Genomic DNA, 6,000 nt, shown 5'->3' on the forward strand with positions numbered 1-6,000 from the left:
TTCAGATTTCAGTGCTGGGCTACCAACAAGGGTCAGCATGTGAACCATTCAACGAAACACCATCACTGTGGACTTTCGGAGCCAAAGGTCCATTTGTGTACCCTTGATGACTGTACAACACGAAGCTTTAGGCTTTGCCTGTGCCCTTGAACACCGGCATTGGACTGTTGATGACGGTAAACATGTTGCCTGCTCAGACGAGTCTCATTTCAAATTGTATCGACCAGATGGACGTGTATGGGTATGTAGACAACCTCATAGACACTACACGTCACCAGGGGCGGCATATGCAGTTGGACTGATATGGAGCTCAGGTCTCCTACGTCTATTGTGCATTCCGACAGACTTTGGCAATTCCAGCAGGACAATGCTACAGTGTGGATCCTGGAACACCCTTCTGCTGGCCACCAAACTCCCTTACAGTAAACATTATTGAGCATATGTGGGACGCCTTGGAATGTGCTGTTCAGAAGTAGCCTCCACCTACTCTACTGTTGCGGATTTATGGACAGCCCTGCAGGATTCATGGTGTCAGTTCCATACAGCCTACTTCAGAAATTTGTCGTGTGCAGCACTTCTATGTTTCCACGGGGACCCTACACAGTATTTGGCAGGTGTACCAGTTTATTTTGCTCTTCAGTGTAGAAACGAGCTTCGAATGGGGGTACATATTTGTACAAGAAAAAATAAAATTAATTAAAGGCTGTAAAATAGAAGCAGTTGTAAGGTGGCTGCAATTTCGCACCTTACAAGCACTCATCTACATACTTTGCTATGATTTACAACCGGAATTGGGTATCATTTGATAGGTTGTATATATGGATATTTAAAGAAGGCTGACATTGTCATGTACACCTTGTAAATAGTTGTTAACGCCTATTGTATGAAAGGTGACGGCATAATGAATCATTCGATATACTAGTAGAGGTTGGAATGGCAGGTGTAACTCAAGGCCGCACAAGTGTGTTGTTCCTGCCTGACACAGGAAGTAGCCAAGATGGATAGTCGGGGCACATGAGCGCTGAAGCACAATGCAGCGGCAGTCAGAAGGATAACCGGATAATGCTTCAGAAAAACTTGGGCGCAGCAGAGAGGAACGAGCAAGCGTTACCTCAGAAATCAAGCAGGCTGGGTAATTTCTAAGGAGCGTACCATTGTATGTATTCCTGGGGATAAGTATTTCCTCGCAAACTTTCCGCACTGGACGACAAAAGACTGAAACATGGTTGGTCAGCGTTTGGAAGAATCTGTAGAGAGGCAGAACATTCTGTGGTTTCGAGAATTTGATTCGCCTTCTGCAGTTACGTGGGAGGGGAGCTGAGCTTTCCTGGGAAGACAGCAGTGGAGAGGATGAGGTCTTCCGTTTTGAGTGCCTGTGTTTGACAGTCGCTTTTGTTGGTACAGACGAACTTGCTGTCTTTGCTCTCAGGAGATGTTATAGTTAGTGAACGGTTAGGCACTGTACTGTTGCGAACTTATACGATTCTGGACTTCGCCTCCACGTAGGGTGTCGTCGAGTACGCAGCATTCAGTGATTGAGGGCTTTTCTTCTGTCTATACTCACTTTGAGACGTTATCTGAATTCCGACCTTGAGGCTGGGAGTTCGCGTTTCTTGTCTGTAGAACAGAGAGAGGAGAAAACAGTATTACGAGGGCTGTCCAGAAAGTCAGTTACGATAGGTCGCGAAATGGAAACGACTATGAAAATCCGATAAAGCTTTCCAAAGATGTATTGGGCAGTGACTCTAGGTAGAATTATGTCGCTCTTTTCATTCCTGAGCTCTTAGTGAGCGCGTAAAGATGTTATAGAAAATAGTGTCTCCCGCCAAGTACGAGGGCCTGGTGAGAATTTTCCCCTGAAGCTATGCAACCAACATTACATAACTGTCGTGCGGTTTCTTCTTCAAGACAATTCTCAGCCTCATTCTGCAGGGGCAATGAAGATGTTCCTGCATCGTTTCAATTGGAAATGTTTGGTTACCCACAATACAGCCCGTAATTGTTTCATCTCTGCTCAAACGAACCGCTGGCTATGAAGACAACATTTTGGCACAGACAACGAGCTTTAGGCCAGCGTAGAGAATTGGCGGAAAGCACTGGCGGCTGCCTTCTATGATGGGGGTATTGGAAAGTTGGTACAACGCTACGACGAATGTCTGAGTCAGAACGGCGACTACGTAGAGAAGTAGTTGAAAGGTGTAGCTATTACAAATGAAACATTTGTGATTTTCATTTCGCGATCAATCGTAACTTACTTTCTGGACAGCCCTCGTACATTATACTAGTCAAAAGATCGCCTTCTGCAGTCCTTGTGTATGAATGAGGCTTTTTTTATATTTTGTGGCTAGAGTTCTTCCATCGTCGCAAACATGTACGCGAACCATCACTCGGACGCGGTACCTACCGCTTATTAGGGCTAAACAGCTGTGATCACGTTGAGTTTTATTTCGACTGAGGTTGCACACCACTGTAGATCATCTTTGAAAGTAGTGTTTGCTACGTAGATGATGTCAGTCATCATATTAGATCGCATAGCCATAAAAAGGGGCTTTAGCTCTGAGTAAGCACCTACACGGAAGCGTAATGGTGCGCCTGCTGACGGACAACCCGCGTGACGGCCACGCATTACCTGCCACCTAACACATAGGCGTTACTATGCAAAAAATTACGACCTGGATAACTACACAAAACGTATGTCTAGTCGATCTGGGAAGGTGAGAACTCTTCGGCCGGCATGTGTCTTTACCTGTCCGCTTGAAACCCATCACAATGTGCTCTGCTGTTAGAACGTCCAGACAACTTGCCCGAGACGCTGTTCGCACTATCACAGCATGCCAGTGGTCCTCAAACTACTCGCCGCGGATCTTAGCCATCTTATATGACAACCTGTATGTAGCAACTAAAAACTAAATCCAAAAACGTCAGCTAACTAAACATCTTCTTATGAATGCCGTTTACTTTCTCAGCAACAAACAAAAATGCTTAGTGACGGTAATATTTTAAGATGTATTTAACTGACAATGAATCCGGCCGTGAGCTAAGTAAAGTTGGCCTCTTAGCTGAGGGCTTACGAGATGTGAAAGTGGAAACGTTTTCTTCCAGTATTGACTTCTCACAGGCGTACGGGACTCGTACATACTTGTTGCAAGGAATATGAAATTAAATCACGGCTGTTTTAGCACAACACAGCGAGTAGAAGAAAAACAACTTTCGTAACTATTTATGATCGTGTCTCGTATTGCATCTCAATAAAAGTACACTTACCGCTGTTGTTGTTGTGGTCTTCAGTCCTGAGACTGGTTTGATGCTACTCTATCCTGTGCAAGCTTCTTCATCTCCCAGTACCTACTGCAACCTACATCCTTCTGAATCTGCTTAGTGTATTCATCTCTTGGTCTCCCTCTACGATTTTTACCCTCCACGCTGCCCTCCAATGCTAAATTTGTGATCCCTTGATGCCTCAAAACATGTCCTACCAACCGATCCCTTCTTCTAGTCAAGTTGTGCCACAAACTTCTCTTCCTCCCAATCCAATTCAATACCTCCTCATTAGTTATGTGATCTACCCATCTAATCTTCAGCACTCTTCTGTAGCACCACATTTCGAAAGCTTCTATTCTCTTCTTGTCCAAACTATTTACCGTCCATGTTTCACTTCCATACATGGCTACACTCAATACAAATACTTTCAGAAATGACTTCCTGACACTTAAATCTATACTCGATGTTAACAAATTTCTCTTCTTCAGAAACGCTTTCCTTGCCATTGCCAGTCTACATTTTATATCCTCTCTACTTCTACCATCATCAGTTATTTTGCTCCCCAAATAGCAAAACTCCTTTACTACTTTAAGTGTCTCATTTCCTAATCTAATACCCTCAACATCACACTACATTCGACTACATTCCATTATCCTCGTTTTGCTTTTGTTGATGTTCATCTTATATCATCCCTTCAAGACACCATCCATTCCGTTCAACTGCTCTTCCAAGTCCTTTGCTGTCTCTGACAGAATTACAATGTCATCGGCGAACCTCAAGGTTTTTATTTCTTCACCCTGGATTTTAATACCTGTTCCGAATTTTTCTTTTGTTTCCTTTACTGCTTGCTCAATATACAGATTGAATAACATCCAGGATAGGCTACAACCCTGTCTTACTCCCTTCCCAACCACTGCTTCCCTTTCATGTCCCTCGACTCTTATAACTGCCATCTGGTTTCTGTACAAATTGTAAATAGCCTTTCGCTCCCTGTATTTTACCCCTGCCACCTTTAGAATTTGAAAGAGAGTATTCCAGTCAACATTGTCAAAAGCTTTCTCTAAATCTACAAATGCTATAAACGTAGGTTTGCCTTTCCTTAATCTTTCTTCTAAGATAAGTCGTAAGGTCAGTATTGCCTCACGTGTTCCAGTATTTCTACGGAATCCAAACTGATCTTCCCCGAGGTCGGCTTCTACTAGTTTTTCCATTCGTCTGTAAAGAATTCGTGTTAGTATTTTGCAGCTGTGGCTTATTAAACTGTTTGTTCGGTAATTATCACATCTGTCAACACCTGCTTTCTTTGGGATTGGAATTATTATATTCTTTTTGAAGTCTGAGGGTATTTCGCCTGTTTCATACATCTTGCTCACCAGATGGTAGAGTTTTGTCAGGACTGGCTCTATCAAGGCCGTCAGTAGTTCCAATGGGATGTTGTCTACTCCGGGGGCCTTGTTTCGACTCAGGTCTTTCAGTGCTCTGTCAAACTCTTCACGCAGTATCGTATCTCCCATTTCATCTTCATCTACATCCTCTTCCATTTCCATAATATTGTCGTCAAGTGCATCGCCCTTGTATAGACCCTCTATATACTCCTTCCACCTTTCTGCTTTCCCTTCTTTGCTTAGAACTGGGTTTCCATCTGAGCTCTTGATGTTCATACAAGTGGTTCTCTTATTTCGAAAGGTCTCTTTAATTTTCCTGTAGGCAGTATCTATCTTACCCCTAGTGAGATAAGCCTCTACATCATTACATTTATCCTCTAGCCATCCCTGCTTAGCCATTCTGTACTTCCTGTCTATCTCATTTTTGAGACGTTTGTATTCCTTTTTGCCTGCTTCATTTACTGCATTTTTATATTTTCTCCTTTCATCAATTAAATTCAATATTTCTTCTGTTACCCAAGGATTTCTACTAGCCCTCGTCTTTTTACCTACTTGATCCTCTGCTGCCTTCACTACTTCATCCCTCAAAGCTACCCATTCTTCTTCTACTGTATTTCTTTCCCCCATTCCTGTCAATTGTTCCCTTATACTCTCCCTGAAACTCTGTACAACCTCTGGTTCTTTCAGTTTATCCAGGTCCCATCTCCTTAAATTCCCACCGCTATTAATCAATAAATCAACCACTCACACAGAAAGCGCAACAATCCTTAGTTAGGAAATTACAGTGTCACAATTTTGGGGGCTCTGAGGATGGCAACAATCTGAGACAAAAAAGTCCATGTGAAGTGTTCCTACATTTAATTCTAATCTATTGCAGGACCTTCAAATACAAATTCATGTAGGTCACCTACTATTAATAAGGTCGGTACATGTGCCGCTTTGCAATGTCAGTACTGGCCCTTGAGCGAAAAGGTTTCACGACCCCTGCTGCATGCAATAATCGAACACATTTACCGTACAGCCATCGCGTGTTTTCGATAGCGGCCACAGGAGGTCAAGTGCAATAATATCGTGGTTGGGTAGTACACCATTTGACGGTTGTCGAGTTGGAGAATAAAAGGGCGTTGTGTGGTAAGAAGACAACCTCCAAGGGATGACCAGTTAGAGAAAGCCGCAGTTGTCTAACGATGGACTTTGTTTTTTAATTTTCAGCCTTGAGAAGCAAAGACAATACAGTAAACGGTAGTTACAAAAGTTCTATGTTAACATTATTGCAATTTTTAGAGAAGAGCAATAAAACGAGTTCAGCGTATTTTCTTCGTCTAAAATAAAAATACTGAAAAACCAATATCAT

Source organism: Schistocerca nitens, chromosome 12, assembly GCF_023898315.1.
Source record: "Schistocerca nitens isolate TAMUIC-IGC-003100 chromosome 12, iqSchNite1.1, whole genome shotgun sequence".
Lineage (NCBI taxonomy): Eukaryota > Metazoa > Arthropoda > Insecta > Orthoptera > Acrididae > Schistocerca > Schistocerca nitens.